Raw genomic sequence first — 17,223 nt, forward strand, 5'->3', positions numbered from 1 at the left:
TTCCAGGATTGTATCTTCATTTGGGAAAGATTTTGATTCTTTAATTTGGGGAGTTGTAGAAGCAATCATGGTCTGCTTCTTTATGTGGTTTGATATCGACTGCTGTCTCTGAGCCACCTATAAGATATTATAATGATTTATTTTGTATTTGCTCACTGAGTCTTCTCTTGTCTTGTTTTCTTTCAATATACATAGATGGGCTTCTAGATTGTGCTGTCTTGATTGTTGTAGCCTTTGAATCACTTATGTCCTATTACCAGGTGGTTTGGGCTGTTACCAGATATATAAGCCTAAGAGTCTATTCACTATTCTTGAGTAGAATCAGCTTAAGTGTTCTGATTTTGGGTCACCAAGTGTGTGGTGTAGACTGTCACCTATTAACTTAGAGGAGTAATGGTAATAGTTGTGTGCACCAGATTCTAGTAGCAGCAGGAGCTCACACTCCAGGGATGGGCAGGATGCTGACAGCCTTCCCCCACATGCCAGTGAGGTAGGTGTGTCTCTATTCCTAAAGTGCTTTTGTTGGCACTCTGCAGCTGTACCTTAGGCACCCAATGCATGTACCTCTAAAGACTGGTAGGTATCAGTATCCTCAGACCCCTTTGGCAGGTGGCTAGATGGTTTGGGTGGAGCTTCAGCCCTCAGTTCCCGGTTATGGATCAGTGAGGGGTCGGTTTAATAGGTAGAGACATCAGACCTGGAAAACCTGTCTTTCCAGTGATCTGCTGAAACAATTACAGTCAGATCTCTATCAGAATTGCCTTTGCATTATAATAGCCACCTTGTTCCCTGTGGGGATGAAAGCCAAAGACTGTGAATCTTGTATTCTTGGCTGGAGCTGGTTCTGTATTTTTAGTCCAATTTAGGGAAGTCAGGGAAGTATTTTTTGTCCCTGGGTTTTTAATAGCTGCTTCTCTCAGGTCAGGAGAATGGGTTAGGAAAAGAAAAAAAAAGAGAAACTGTGGAGCACTTCACTACTGGCCCAGGAAATTCCAACATTAATGAAGCCACCTGGGGCAGGGAGGGTAGGGATCAGATAGATAGGAGAGAATAGCACCCAGCAATATAGACAAAGTTACTTATCTTGCTTGGTGATGACTGTTTTATCTGAGATTCCCGAGGGGCGTGTAGCCTGTGTGTATGTGCTGGGTGGGTCAAGAGTGCCCCTGAGTGTCAGGCCCTGTCCTGTGCTTGTGCTGTCTCAGAAGCCATGGCAGCTCCTCCACTCCCAGTCCAAAGCCCAGCACCGAGGTTCCCCGGCTGGAACGCCACACTCCATGCTCCAAAACCAGTCACTGCCTCCCAGTGACTTCTCCTCCAGTCAGCTGCATCGTTGTGCTGCCTGCATGCGCTGTCTGGGCTTCTCCCAAGGTCACTTCAGGGGGCTAGGGCTGCATGTGTATTTGCGCCAAGGTTCGGGTGAATATGCTGCTGCCCATCACGTGCACAGTGCTCAGCACACAGTGTAGATAGGCAGCAAAGAAGGGAGAGGATATGATGTGTGGAGCTAAGTGTGTGACAGAAAGAAGAGAGAGAGACAGAGCAAAAATAAAGTAAATAAAATGGAGTCGTGGAAAGATTTGGTGCATGGAGTAGGGCATACCTGGGGGGACCATGTGCCAGTGGCCCTCTAGCTGAGTGGTGTAGCTTGGACTGTCATGAAGGGGCATGGGTGGTGTACAGTGTAGGTCAGCAGGAGAAAGGAAAGGGAAAAAGAGGAAGCGAGAGAAGAAACAACAAAAAAATAAAACCCAATAATACAAATACAACAACAAAAATAAATATGTTGCTGAGGCAGTTGGCCATTAGAGGTGCCTTGGAAGTTGGTGGTAGTTCACTGATGTCTCTCTTACTGGGTGTAGTGACACTGCCCTTCAGGAAGAGGTGGGGGTAGCACAAGGCCTAGGTGAGAGAGAGAAGGAAAAAAGAAAAGAACAATAAAGAAAAATAAAATATGGTGCTGAGGGAGCTGACCTGTGGGGGAGGTGTAGACCCTTGGAGGCCATGTGCCAGAGGTTTTCTAGCTGAGAGGTTCAGCATAGCCTCCCGAAAAAGGGGGGGGGGTGGTGTTCAGGGCTAGGTGGATGGGAGAAGGAAAGGAAGGGAGGAAGAGAGTAAGAGAAAAGAAAAAAACAAACAAAAATATGGCAGTAAAGGAGCTTGCTGTTGGGGGCAGAATGGGCCTGGGGAGTTAGTGTGCCAGTGGCTCTCTAGCCAAGCAGTGCAACATTGCCTGTTAAGAAGGGACGGGGCAGTGTACAGGATTAAGTGGGCAGGAGAAAGGAAAGGAAGGAAGAGAAAAGGAGAAGAAACTGAAAAAAAAAAAAAGTAGGGTACAGACTTGGCTGGTGAAGCTGGCATAGAACTGGAGAGGCCTGGCTGGTGGTTCTCTGTCTGAACAGTGTTGCACAGCCCTTCAAGAAGTGGTGGGGACTGCACACAGGGCCAGCTGGCCAGAAGAAGGGAAAGGAAGGAAGAGTGAGAGAAAAAACAAACAAAGAAAGGTAAAACAAACAAACAAAAAAACAACAACAAAAAATGGTGCTGAAGGGGCTGACCTGTGAGGGCGGGGTGGACTTGGGTGGAAGTGAGCTGGTGTTTCTCTGGTCGAGTGACAGTGGCCTGTAGAAAAGCTGTAGAGGCCAACTAGAAGGAAGAAGTGTGGAGGTGGATGATCATATCCGTGGTTACCAGGTGCTCTGTCTTCTGGTAGGAGTTCTATGAAGATGCCTTTCTGTATTCCCTGTCTGTGTTCCTTGCTGGCTATAGTCCAAGGTGACAGGTCAGTACCATGTTAGCTGGTAGGGGACCTCCACTCCATTACTCTCCTAATTCTCTCTTCTCTGTCAGCTTCTTATTGCATTTGGTGCTTGATCAAGTTCTTTATCTTGTCTTCAATGCTTAGGGCTTCAGGATTGATGTTTGTATCTGTTTTACTTAGTTTTTCAGGTTTTTGCTGCAAAGGGATGGTATGGTGCTTCTGTGTAGAGTGTCATGTTCCCCAGACTTTATTGTTTTGTGAAATATTTTTTACTTTTATATCTGACCTAGTATTCTAATAACCAAATTAAAATTCTACTACTCTTTTCTGATAATGTCTGCAGTAAGTATAGCGACCTCAGGAATCCTGCAAGAAAGAGGAACAAATGACAGGACAGAATTCAGTGATTCCTGTATACCTGGCTACCACATCATTATAATGCCAAAACTTCACACTGCAACTATGAAACATATGTATTTCGCATTATAATGTTATTGCTGAAGTAATTATCAGTTAAAAAGACATCATATTAACATCTATCACCAAAATTTCTGTTTTCAAACTAAAATTTGAGATAAATAGTTGTTATCATGATAGTTTACCTTTCTGCAGAAAATTTCTATAATCAGAGACTTTATAGAGTTGAAGAGACTAGGGAAGTAATTGCTCACCATTAAGACACTTTATCTACCTTTTGTGGAATCTGGGCAAGGGCTGATGCAATCGTGTGGGCCCTTTCTTCTGTAATGTTCCTGACCATTGACTCAGGAGTTAACACTACAACACCATATTCTCCAGAGCTCTGGACAAATTCTTGTATTTCCTATGAAGAAAGAAGTTGCTTCATCATGAAACAGCAAAAAAATATTGAACAATATGTTTCAATTTGTTGACAAACAACTTAAGAGAAAAAAATCAAACAATGACAACCAAAACCAAAGCTGTTGCTGCAGAGTCGATTCCTACTCACGACAACCCTATGTGTTACAGGGTAGAACTGAGTGCCATGGGATTTTTTGGCTGTAATCTTTATGGAAGCAGATCTCTGGACCTCTCTTCTGAGTGCCATTGGTAGGGTGGAACTGCCAGCCTTTTGTTTTGTAGGTTTGTACCACACAGGGATCTTCAAGTATTGATAGAAATTATCATAATAGTGGCTGCTTTTTAACAAAATTAATCAGTCAATTCCTTTGGAAGGAGATGTGTGATATACCATGTATGGCCTCTATGATGTATATTTGTGTAAATTTGTTTATGTATGTGCCTTGTGGAAGCTAGTAATGAAATTAAGCTACGTCACAGTAGTGAGAGGAATCCTGGCTCTTCATTTATAGTTATTAACTACTAATATACATTCTTGAAAGGAGGGATCACAGCAGGGTCTTAACTCAGTTTTAATTCCATACAGTTATATTTCTACTGGAGTCTCAGCACAGTGCAAATGATTACTGTGCTCAGCTGCTAACCAAAATGCTGAAAGCTCAAGTCCACCTAGAGATGCACCAAAAGAAAGGCACAGTGATCTTATTATGAAAAATCAGCCAAGGAAAACCCTATGGAGCACAGATCTACTCTGATACACATGGGATCACCATGATTTGGAATCAACATAATGACACCTCTTTGGTCATAGTTCTCATATATCACATGTTTTTATTCCAGAACGTTTTCTGAAGAATTCTTTCAGTTGGGAGTCATTAGCATTTTATTTCCTAACTATGAACACTAAGAAAAGTTAGTTATGGTGGTGATGATTGTATTTCCATATTTCTCTAAGTTACATAACCCTACTATGTCACATCTTAAACTTTCTCTTACTTTCCCAAATATTCCCCTAATATACCCCTTATTGTCCAGAGATTAAGAATCTCTAATATTAAAAAAAAAAAAGCTTTGAGTTTGGAATTTCTATGAAATAGTCATAAGACTTCCATTTAAAAACCATGAATATACATTTGTAGTTACATATTGGAATGTCCATATTGTTTCTTCAATTTAAATAAAATTTGGTATAAATATTTTAACTATTGTGATACTCTTCATTGTCCTTTTCCTCCTCTGTTTCTTCCTCCTCCTAACGCTGTCATTTTCCTTTAATGTGAATAGGAAAATTTTTCCCCAATAAGATTAGATTGGATAAAATTATCATTAATCATACCATAACTTTTGAACTCTACAAAAGATATTCCATATAGCCTAAACAATTTGCACTCGAGATAAGTTTTGACTTTTAATCCTTGAATAGGATCTCAGTTTTATGTTGCTGCCAATAAGAAGGTAAACAAAATGGATCTCTTAATAGACTGCTTACTAGTGCAAAAATGATTGCTTTTTATTTATGTCTTAAAGTTGTAATATTAATTTAAAATATATTAGTTTCTTCCTTTCCTTCCTAAGGTATGTTATTCTATATGCTGACAGAATTATTTTGTAATTTTGAACAAAGAATTTTCAGAAAAAAATTGGTAGAAATTAGTTGATCTTTATTATGTATACAGAATTTATTGTCCTTATTAGATGCACGGGATACATTTTCTTTGTTCATTTTATCAGGCAGCTATGATATAGATACCTATATACTCAGTGGAGCTCTGCTGGCACAGTGGTTCAACATTCGACTCCTAATCAAAAGGTCGGCAGTTCAAATCAGTTCTAAGGTCGACCATTCCTTGGAAACCCTGTGGGGCAGTTCTGCCCTGTTCTATAGGGTTGCTATGAGTTGAAATCGACTCAAAGGCAACTTTTTTTTTTTTAATACAGAAACGGAGTTTTACTATAGGGCTGATATACAGCAGAAAACACTTCCTTTGATAGATATGCTAAACAATTCCTTTTATTCTCAAAGATGCAAAACCCTGAGTTTTCAAATGATGAGTAGTTTCAATGCTGTAAACCAAGGCACTGAAGAAAAACACTTTGGGTTGGCTGCAAATATTTTGGGGAGCACCCATTTATGCTCAACCATTTATATTGTTTAGGAATGATCTGCCTCTAAGCTACAATACTGGTGAAAAGCCTAAATCCTTACAACAAAATTTAAGTATTTCATCCAGGTTCACCTCTTTGCCAAAATGTATATATTCTCTTTTAAAAATTCCATAGAATCATTTCAATTGAAAATACAAAACCAACAGTAAGAGGTTTACCTTAGGCAAGGGATTGGCGGGTTGGCACTGGAGCCCTCCAACAAAATCAAAATGTGGCAAAAGTGGGCGAGGAAACTCAAAATCCCAGTAAGTTCGAATGAGTCATATTTCAGCTTTCCCATTGTCTCATATAATGTAGTGGGTCTTCCTGAAAAGAGAGAAACAAAAGGTAGAGGCAACTTCAGAAAATTGTCACCTGGGTATCAGAAATTTTCAGAAGGGAGCTTGGAATAATGCAGCTAAAGTTGTTTAAAAGTATGAGAGGAGACTTAGATCTCTAATGCCACATCAGTATATTCACCATCATAAACAGTTATTAAACCTAAGGCACTGTAGAATTAAATATGCATTTGGTTTCTCTAAAGTTGTCTTGGAAGAAATACAAGCAGAATGCTCCTTAGAAATAAGGAAAGCGAGACTACCTTTCAAGTACTTTGGACATGTTATCAGGCGGGATCAGTCCCTGGAGAAAGGCATCATACTTGGCAGAGTACAGGGTCAGAAGAAAAGAGGAAGGCCCTCAACAAGATGGAGTGACATGGTGGCTGCAACAATGGGCTCAAGCATAACAACAATTATGAGGATGGCCCAGATCCAGGTAGTGTTTTGTTCTGTTGTACACACAGTCGCTATGAGTCAGAACTGACTAGATAGCACCCAAAAACAACAACAACAAAGTTGCAAAAATAACACATGCAATAATGCAAACAACTAGAATTTGAGCTCCCCAATCAATCCTACCACAGCCATGGAAACACCTTTCCCCGAAGTACTAAGTCTAGTTTCTACAATTTGCTAAGTCAGTCCCTGGACACTCAGTTTTCCAACTAAACTGTGAGGTTTTGTAAATATGGCTCAATTCTGTGTATCAACTACTATATCTGGTTCAAGTTCAGAGCTGAGTAAAATTTTATTAACAAATAAAACTCTTGGCAATTAACAACTGGAAAATTTTCAATAAAATTATGGAAATAGATGTGATTTTTATTTTTTAATAGAGAGACATAGTTTTCAAAGAATACAGATTAATAACTTGTATGTCAACCCTTCAAAAGCTTGATGGGCCTGTAAGAAAGAGGAGTTGTAAGCACTTAGTGAAAAATTGTGGAATTGTTAGGGTTCACTAGAAACAAGTTGTGCAGAATTATATTATCTGGATTACGGCTATTTGGTTAGCAGATTAATAAAATGTTGTAGACAAAAAGTATAAATTTTTTGAATTTGGGGTAGAGCCATTTTATCTCTCAACTGAGAAGGAATCCTCAGAAGGTAATATGGAAAAAATATTTCAATTAATGAATAAGAAAATTGAGCTATAGAAGAAGTTATTTTTCCAATGCTACAAAGATAGTTTGAGCCCTGGCGGCACAGTGGTTAAGAGCTCTGCTGCTAACCAGAAGGTCAGTGGTTGAAATCCACCAGCAGCTCTTTGGAAATACTATGGAGTAGTCCTAATTTGTCCTATAGCATCTCTATGAGTCAATATACACTCAGTGGCAACAGGTTTTAGTTACATCGACAGTTTTGCTAGAAATCATGTGTCACTCTTCAATCTACATGTCTATTATCATCCAGACATTCACTGAGGTTTATAATGACTTTTCAAAGATAAAAGTACATTAAACTAGTTATGTAATTAATTAAAGAAATTCTAAGTGTCTTAATTTTTTAGTTTCCAACTTTCAGGTGTCTGTTGTCGTTGTGATGGGCCATTGGGTTCTTCTAACTGACTCTGTAATAGAAACCTCTCTAAAATATTTGTGAGATTGATAGATCATTTCATCTTTTACTTACAAAAAACAAATTCCTCTCTCTTCTTATTTACACAAACTCAAATTCAAAGACACAAGGAAAGTTAAGATTTCATTCTATCAACTAAAAACATGACTTACCTAGTACTTCACTGTAAAACTGATCCCACTTCTTCTCCTTAAATGTCTGGAACAAAAAGTCAAAATAAAGCACATATATCATATTTTTATGCTCTCCAAGAATGTCATTCCATCTTGTAATTCTAACATAACAATAGGTACATAAGAAGGAGGGGTTAAAAGTTCTTCACTGTACTTTTCAAATGTGTAGCCAATAGTGAACAGGACACAATACACAAAGGGTATTTTTTTTCTTTAAATAATTTTTATTGTGCTTTAAGTGAAAGTTTACAAATCAAGTCAGTCTGTCACATATAAGCTTATATAGACCTTACTACATACTCCCATTTACTCTCCCCCTAATGAGTCAGCCCACTCCCTCCTTCCACTCTCTCTTTTTGTGACCCTTTTGTCAGTTTCTAACCCTCTCTACCCTCCCATCTCCCCTCCGGACAGGAGATGCCAACACAGTCTCAAGTGTCCACCTGACACAAGTAGCTCACTCCTCATCAGCATCTCTCTCCAACCCATTGTCCAGTCCCTTCCATTTCTGATGAGTTGTCTTCAGGAATGGTTCCTGTCCTGGGCCAACAGAAGGTTTGGGGACCATGACTGCCAGGATTCTTCTAGTCTCAGTCAGACCATTAAGTCTGGTCTTTTTACGAGAATTTGGGGTCTGCATCCCACTATTCTCCTGGTCCCCCAGGGGTTCTCTGTTTTGTTCCCTGTCAGGGCAGTCATTGGTTGTGACCGGGCACCATCTAGTTCTTCTGGTCTCAGGATGATGTAAGTCTCTAGTTCATGTGGCCCTCTCTGTCTCTTGGGCTCATAGGTATCGTGCGACCTTGGCGTTCTTCATTCTCCTATGATCCAGGTGGGTTGAGACCAAATGATGCATCTTAGATGGCCGCTTGTTAACATTTAAGACCTCAGAAGCCATACCTCAAAGTGGTATGCAGAATGTTTTCATAATAGAATTTATTATGCCAATTGACTTAGAAGTCTCCTTAAGCCATAGTCCCCAAACTCCTGCCCTTGCTCTGCTGACCTTCGAAGCATTCAGTTTATCCTGGAAACTTCTTTGCTTTTTGGTCCAGTCCAGTTGAGCTGACCTTCCATGTATTGAGTATTGTCCTTCCCTTCACCTAAAGTACTTCTTATCTACTGACTTATCAGTAATTAACCGTCTCCCACCCTCCTTCCCTCCCGCCCCTTGTAAACACAAAAGTATGTGTTCTCAGTTTATACTATTTCTCAAGATCTTATAATAGTGGTCTTATACAGTATTTGTCCTTTTGCATCTGACTAATTTCATTCAGCATAATGTCTTCCAGGTTCCTCCATGTTATGAAATGTTTCACAGATTCATCACTGTTCTTCATCACTGCGTAGTATTCCATTGTGTGAATATACCATAATTTATTCACCTATTCATCCATTGATGGACACCTTGATTACTTCCAGCTTTTTGCTATTGAAAACAGAGCTGCAATAAACATGGGTGTGCACATGTCTGTTCATGTAAAGGCTCTTATGTCTGTAGGGTATATTCCGAGGAGTGGGATTTCTGGGTTGTATGGTAGTTTTATTTCTAACTTTTTAAGAAAACACCAGATAGATTTCCAAAGTGGTTGTACCATTTTACATTCCCACCACCAGTGTATAAGAGTTCCAATCTCTCCGCAGCCTCACCAACATTTATTATTTTGTGTTTTTTGAATTAATGCCAGCCTTGTTGGAGTGAGATGGAATCTCATCGTAGTTTTAATTTGCGTCTCTCTAATGGCTAATGATCGAGAGCATTTTCTCATGTATCTGTTAGCCACCTGAATATCTTCTTTAGTGAAGTGTGTGTTCATATCCTTTACCCACTTTTTGATTGGGTTGTTTGTCTTTTTGTGGTTGAGTTTTAACAGAATCGTATAGATTTTAGAGATGAGGCACTGGTCGGAGATGTCATAGCTGAAAACTTTTTCCCAATGTGTAGCTGGTCTTTTTACTCTTTTGGTGAAGTCTTTAGATGAGCATAGGTGTTTGATTTTTAGGAGCTTCCAGTTTTCTGGTTTCTCTTCGTCTTTTTCAGTAATGTTTTGTATTCTGTTTATGCCTAGTATTAGGGCTCCTAACGTTTTCCCTATTTTTTTTTTTTTCCTGTTTTAGTCTTTATGTTTAGGTCTTTGATCCACTTGGAGTTAGTTTTTGTGCATGGTGGGAGGTATGGGTCCTGTTTCATTTGTTTGCAAATGGACATCCGGTTATGCCGGCACCATTTGTTAGAAAGACTATCTTTTCCCCAATTTACTGACACTGGGCCTTTGTGAAATATACGCTGCTCATATGTGGATGGATTTATATCTGGGTTCTCAATTCTGTTCCATTGGTCTATGTGCCTGTTGTTGTACCAGTACCAGGCTGTTTTGACTACTGTGGCTGTAGAATAGCTTCTGAAATCAGGTAGAGTGAGGCCTCCCACTTTCTTCTTCTTTTTCAGTAATGCTTTACTTATCCAGGGCTTCTTTCCCTTCCATATGAAGTTGGTGATTTGTTTCTCTATCACATTAAAAAAGTCATTGGAATTTGGATCGGAAGTGCATTGTATGTATAGATAAGTGCATTGTATGTATAGATGGCTTTTGGTAGAATAGACATTTTTACTATGTTAAGTCTTGCTATCCATGAGCAAGGTGTTTTTCCACTTATGTAAGTCCCTTTTAGTTTCTTGCACTAGTAGTTTGTAGTTTTCTTTGTATAGGTCTTTTACATCTTTGGTAAAATTTATTCCTAAGTATTTTATCTTCTTGGGGACTACTGTGAATGGTATTGACTTGGTGATTTCCTCTTCGATGTTCTTTTTGTTGATGTAGAGGAATCCAAGTGATTTTTGTATCTTTGTCTTATAACCTGAGACTCTGCCAAACTCTTCCATTAGTTTCAGTAGTTTTCTGGAGGATTCCTTAGGGTTTTCTGTGTATAAGATCATGTCATCTCCAAATAGAGATAATTTTACTTCTTCCTTGCCAATCCGGATGCCCTTTATTTCCTTGTCTAGGACCTCTAGCACAATGTTGAATAAGAGTGGTGATAAAGGTCATCCTTGTCTGGTTCCCGTTTTCAAAGGGAAATGCTTTCAGGCTCTCTCCATTTAGAGTGATGTTGGCTGTTGGCTTTGTATAGATGCCCTTTATTACATTGAGGAATTTTCCCTGAATTCCTATTTTGCTGAGGGTTTTTATCATGAATGGGTGTTGGACTTTGTCAAATGCCTTTTCTGCGTCAATTGATAAGATCATGTGGTTTTTGTCTTTTGTTTTATTTATATGGTGAATTACATTAATAGTTTTTCTAGTATTAAACCAACCTTGCATACCTGATATAAACCCCACTTGGTGGTGGTGGATTATTTTTTGATATGTTGTTGAATTCTATGGGCTAGAATTTTGTTGAGGATTTTTGCATCTATGTTCATGAGGAATATAGGTCTGTAATTTTCTTTTTTTGTGGTGTCTTTACTTAGTTTTGGTATCAGGGATATGGTGGCTTCATAGAATGAGTTAGGTAGTATTCCATCATTTTCTATGCTTTGAAATAGCCTTAGTAGTAGTGGTATTAACTCTTCTGTGAAAGTTTTGTAGAACTCTGCAGTGAAGCTGTCCAGGCCAGGGCTTTTTTTTTTCTTGGCAGTTTATTGATTAACTGTTCAATCTCTTTTTTTGTTATTGGTCTATTTAGTTGTTCTACTTCTGATTGTGTAAGTTTAGGTAGGTAGTGTATTTCTAGGAATTCATCCATTTCTTGTAGGTTTGCAAATTTGTTAGAGTACAATTTTTTGTAATGATCTGATATGGTTCTTTTAATTTCAGTTGGGTCTGTTGTGATATGGTCCATCTCATTTCTTATTCGGGTTATTTGTTTCCTTTCCTGTATTTCTTTAGTCAGTCTGGCCAATGGTTTGTCAATTTTGTTAATTTTTTTCTAAGAATCAGCTTTTGGCTTTGTTAATTCTTTCAATTGTTTTTCTGTTCTCTAATTCATTTAGTTCAGCTCTAATTTTTATTATTTGTTTTCTTCTGTTGCCTGATGGATTCTTTTGTTGCTTGCTTTCTAATTGTTCAAGCTGTAGGGACAGTTCTCTGATTTTGGCTCTTTCTTCTTTATGTATGTGTGCATTTATCGATATAAATTCCCCTCTGAGCACTGCTTTTGCTCTGTCCCAAAGGTTTTGATAGGAAGTGTTTTCATTCTCGTTGCATTCTATGAATTTCTTTATTACCTCCTTAATGTCTTCTATAACCCAGTCTTTTTGACCATGGTATTGTTCAGTTTCAAAGTGTTTGCCATCTTTTCCCTAATTTTTCTGTTATTGATTTCCACTTTTATAGCCTTGTGTTCTGTGAAGCTGCTTTGTAATATTTCGATATTTTCGATTCTGCAAAGGTTTGTTTTATGATCTAATATGTGATCTATTCTAGAGAATGCTCCGTGTGCACTAGAAAATAAAAGTATTCTTTGCAGCTGTTGGGTGGAGTGTTCTGTATAAGTCTATGAGGTCAAGCTGGTTGATTGTAGCAATTAGGTCTTCCGTGTCTCTTTTGAGCTTCTTACTGGAAGTCGTATCTTTCTCCAAAAGTGGTGTGTTGAAGTCTCCTACTATAATTGTGGAGGTGTCTATCTCACTTTTCAGTTCTGTTAAAGTTTGTTTTATGTATCTTGCGGCCCTGTCATTGGGTGCATAAATATTTAATATGGTTATATCTTCCTGGCCAATTGTCCTTTTAATCATTACGTAGTGTCCTTCCTTATCCTTTGTGGTGGCTTTAACTTTAAAGTCTATTTTGTGAGAAATTAATATTGCCACTCCTGCTCTTTTTTGATTGTTGTTTGCTTGATATAATTTTTTCCATCCTTTGAGTTTTAGTTTGCTTCTCTAAGTCTAAGGTGTGTCTCTTGTAGGCAGCATATAGAAGGACCATGTTTCTTTATCCAGTCTAAGACTCTCTGTCTCTTTATTGGTGCATTTAGTCCATTTACATTCAGCGTAATTATAGACAAGTATGTGTTTCGTGCTGTCCTTTTGGTGTCTTTATGTGTGTGTTGTTGACAATTTCATTTTTCCACTTAGTTTTTTGTGCTGAGACGTTTTTCTTTGTAAACTGTGTGTTCCTCATTTTCATAGTAGTTCAATTTATGTTTCCTGGGTCGTTATGTTTTTCGTGGTTTTTATTTTGAGTTATGGAATTTTTAGACCTCTTTGTGGTTACCTTAATATTTACTCCTATTTTTCTAAGTAAAAACCTAACATGTATCATCCTATATCACCTTGTTTTCCTCTTCATATGGCAGTTCTATGCCTCCTGTATTCAGTCCCTCTTTTTGATTATCATGATCTTTTACTTAATGACTTCAATGATTCCCTGTTTTGAGCATTTTTTTCTTTATAAAATTAATCTTAATATGCTTTTGTGATTTCCCTGTTAAAGGTGGTATCAGGATGTTCTGTTCTGTGACCTTGTGTTGTGTTGGTATCTGATATTATTGATTTTCTGACCAATTTCCTTTAGTTTTACTTGTAGCTTTTCTTTGGTTTTTGCAAATTCTCTAAGCTTGTGTTTATCTGTAAATATTTTAATTTCATCTTCATATTTGAGAGAGAGTTTTGCTGGATATATGATCCTTGGCTGGCAGTTTTTCTGCTACAGTGCTCTATGTATGTCCTCCCATTGCCTTCTTGCCTGCATGGTTTCTGCTGAGTAGTCTGAACTTATTCTTACTGATTCTCCATTGAAGGACAGCTTTCTTTTATTCCTGGCTGCTTTTAAAATTTTCTCTTTACCTTTGGTTTTTGGTAAGTTGCATGATAATAGGTCTTGCTGATTTTCTTTTTGGATCAATCTTATATGGCGTTTGATGAACATCTTGGATAGATATCCTTTTGTCTTTCATGATGTCAGGGAAGTTTTCTTCCAACAGATCTTCAACTATTCTCTCTGTGTTTTCCATTATCCCTCCCTGTTTTGGAACTCCAATTGCACGCAAGTTATTCTTCTTGATGGATTCCCACATGACTCTTAGGGTTTCTTCATTTGTTTTTTAATTCTTTTATCTAATTTTCCTTCAACTATATTGGTGTCAATTCCCTTATCCTCCACCTCCCCCACTTTGCATTCCAATTGCTCGATTCTGCTCCTCTGACTTCCTATTGAGTTGTCTTATTCTGTAATTTTACTATTAATCTTTTGGATTTTTGAATGCTGTCTCTTTATGGATTCTTGCAGCTTATTAACTTTTCCACTATGTTCTTGAATAATCTTTTTGATTTCTTCAACTGCTTTATCAGTGTGTTCCTTGACTTTTTCTGTAATTTGCCTTATTTCATTTCTGAGGTCTTCCCTGATGTCTTGAAGCATTCTGTAAATTAGTTTCTCATATTCTGCATCTGGCAATTCCAGGATTGTATCTTCATTTGGGAAAGATTTTGATTCTTTAATTTGGGGAGTTGTAGAAGCAATCATGGTCTGCTTCTTTATGTGGTTTGATATCGACTGCTGTCTCTGAGCCATCTATAAGATACTGTAATGATTTATTTTATATTTACTCACTGAGTCTTATCTTGTTTTGTTTTCTTTCAGTATACGTAGATGGGCTACTAGATTGCACTGTCTTGATTGTTGTAGCCGTTGAATCACTTATGTCCTATTACCAGGTGGTTTGGGCTGTTAAAAAAAGTTACCAGATATATAAACCTAAGAGTGCATTCACAATTCTTGAGGAGAATCTGATTTTGGGTTACGAATTGTGTGGTGTAGACTGTCACCTGTTCACTTAGAGGAGTAGTGGTGATAGTTGTGTACACACTTGGGGCACAGGATGCTGACAGGCTTCCCCCATGTGCCAGTGAGGTAGGTGTGCCTCTATTCCTAAAGCACTTTGGTGGGTGGGCTCTGCAGCTGTACCTTAGGCACCCAATGCATGTACCTCTACAGATTGGTAGGAGTCACTCTCCTCAGACCCCTATGGCAGGAGGCTAGTTGGTTTGGGTGGAGCTTCAGCCCTCACTTCCCTATTGTGGGTCTGTGAGGGCTCTGTTTAATAGGTAGAGATATCAGACCTGGGAAACTTGTCTTTCCAGTAATCTGATAAAACAGTTACAGTCAGATCCCTATCAGAATGCCTTTGCATTATAATAGCCATCTTGTTCCCTGTAGGGATGAAAGCCCAAGACTGTGGATCTCATATGCTTGGCTGGAGCTGGTTCTGTATTTTTAGACAAATTTTGGGAAGTCAGGGAAGGATTTTTGATCCCTGTTTTTTTTTGTAGCTGCTTCTCTCAGGTCAGGAGAATGGATTAGCAAAAGACCAAAAAAAAAAAAACAGAACAAAAAACTGCAGAGCACTTCACTCTCTGGCCCAGTAAATTCCAATGTTAAGGAAGCCGCCTAGGAAGAAGAGGGTGGGGATCAGATAGATAGGAGAGAGTAGCACCCAGGAATATAGACAAAGTTACTTATCTTGCTTGGTGATGACTCTTTTATCTGAGATTCTCGAGGGGTGTGTAACCTGTGTGTGTTGGCCGGGTCGAGATTTTCTCCGAGGGTCAGGCCTGCGTCCTGTGCTTCTGCTGTCTTGGAAGCCGTGGTCAGTTCCTCTGCTCCGAGTCCAAAGCCCAGTGCCAAGTTTCCCCAGCTAGAACGCCGCACTCTAGGGTCCAAAACCAGTCACTGCCTCCCAGTGAGTTCTCCTCCTGTCAGCCGCGTTGCTGCGCTGCCTGCGTGCACTGACTGGGCATCCCCCAAGGTCCCTTCAGGAGGCTAGGGCTGTGTCCTGTGTTTGCGCCATCTCAGGAAGCTGTGCTCAGCTCCCCTGCACCTAGTCCAAATGCTGGCTGAGTCTCTGTCACTCAGGTCAACTCTTTAGTTCTGTGTTTGCTGGTCAGGGTTCATAGATTGTCATGTATGTGATCGGTTCAATTTTTTTCCCAGCCTTTGTTGCAAGAGAGATCCGAGGTAGCTTCTACCTAGTCAGCCATCTTGGCCCCACCTCAAAAAGGGTATTTTAAGTAGCTCTGCCAGCAGCTCCCCACAAGGACCAATGGCATCTGCAAGAATGACATCAACCCTTGATTGTTGTGATTTCATCATTAGTTTCTTAATGAAAACTACATTTTTCAAGAGCTGTTGAATATAATCAGAATATTCCCCAGTGATTTCTTGGACTACTGAAAAATATGTCCAAAATGTATCTTTCAGCAGATCATTTGACGATTTCCTGATCCATTTCATGAAAAGAAACTCAAAATCATCTTTAGTAAGAGATGTAGGATACACTTCAAATTTAATAGCAGATGGTGTGCTGAGATCAATAAGAATGGAAGCTGAAGATGTTAGAACAGTCACCTCATGACCCCTCTGAATAAGTTCATCCAATATTGTCTTTATATTGATCCAATGGCTATATTCTGATGGCCACACCAGCACTTTTCCACAAGTTCCACAGTTAAAGCAACAACTCAGTTGTATTAGCAGAAGTGAAATCCATTTCATAGACATCCTGTTCAAATGAATTCTTCTTTTCGAATTGCTGTTCCCTTTTGCTATTGCTCATACTTATATTCCAGGAGAAATCAATCAATAGCCAAAATACAAGTCTTACAGGGCAAAGTAGACACATCATATAAATAGCCAGAGCATACCAAGATCAAAAAAAGCAAAGGGGAGATGACCTTGTGTTTTATGCGGATACTTAACATCCTTTTTATTATAAGTGCTATCACACAACTAAGAGTTGAGGACCTAACATTTGGGTGTCATCTGTGTTATATAATAGTTTCTAAAATAGTGTTAAGAACTGTGGCAGTTTGAAGCCACATGTGACTGCAGTCTCCTTGACACAAGAACTAAAGAAAAAGTAATTATACGATTGCATTAATATATTTTTGGATATCATGCTTCAAGACTTTTTGTATCTGGCAAAATCTTTATTGACATATAATTCATATACCAAAAAATTCATCAATTTAATTGTACAATTCAATGGTTGTCAGTATATGCACAGAGTTGTACAAACACCACCATGATTAATTTTAGAACATTTTAGCCCATCCAAAAAGGATTCCTGTGCCCCTTACCCATCTTCTCTCAGTCTTCCCAGCCTCCTTCTCCATCTAGCCCTAGGAAATTGCTAATCTACTTTCTGTTTCTATAGATTTTTCTATTTTGGACATTTCATATAAATGGAATCATATACTTTTTTTTTGTGAGTAGGTTTTAAGATTTTTCTACGTTATATAAATTGTTGTCGTTGTTGTTAGGTACCATCGAGTCAGTTCCCACTCATAGCTACCCTATGTGCCACAATCCTGTGCCATGCTCACAATTGTTATGCTTGAGCCCATTGTTGCAGCCACTGTGTAAATCCATCTATTTGAGGGTCTTCCTCTTTTCCACTGACC

General features: G+C 38.8%; 1 pseudogene; it reads right to left on the reverse strand.

Moving 5' to 3' along the window:
* LOC126077127 (UDP-glucuronosyltransferase 2B31-like) overlaps positions 1 to 16,321 on the reverse strand; it is a 269,121-nt pseudogene extending 252,800 nt beyond the window's left edge.
* Between the last annotated feature and the right edge of the window lie 902 nt (positions 16,322 to 17,223).

The sequence above is a fragment of the Elephas maximus genome, chromosome 5 (genome assembly GCF_024166365.1).
Source record: "Elephas maximus indicus isolate mEleMax1 chromosome 5, mEleMax1 primary haplotype, whole genome shotgun sequence".
Classification (NCBI taxonomy): domain Eukaryota; kingdom Metazoa; phylum Chordata; class Mammalia; order Proboscidea; family Elephantidae; genus Elephas; species Elephas maximus.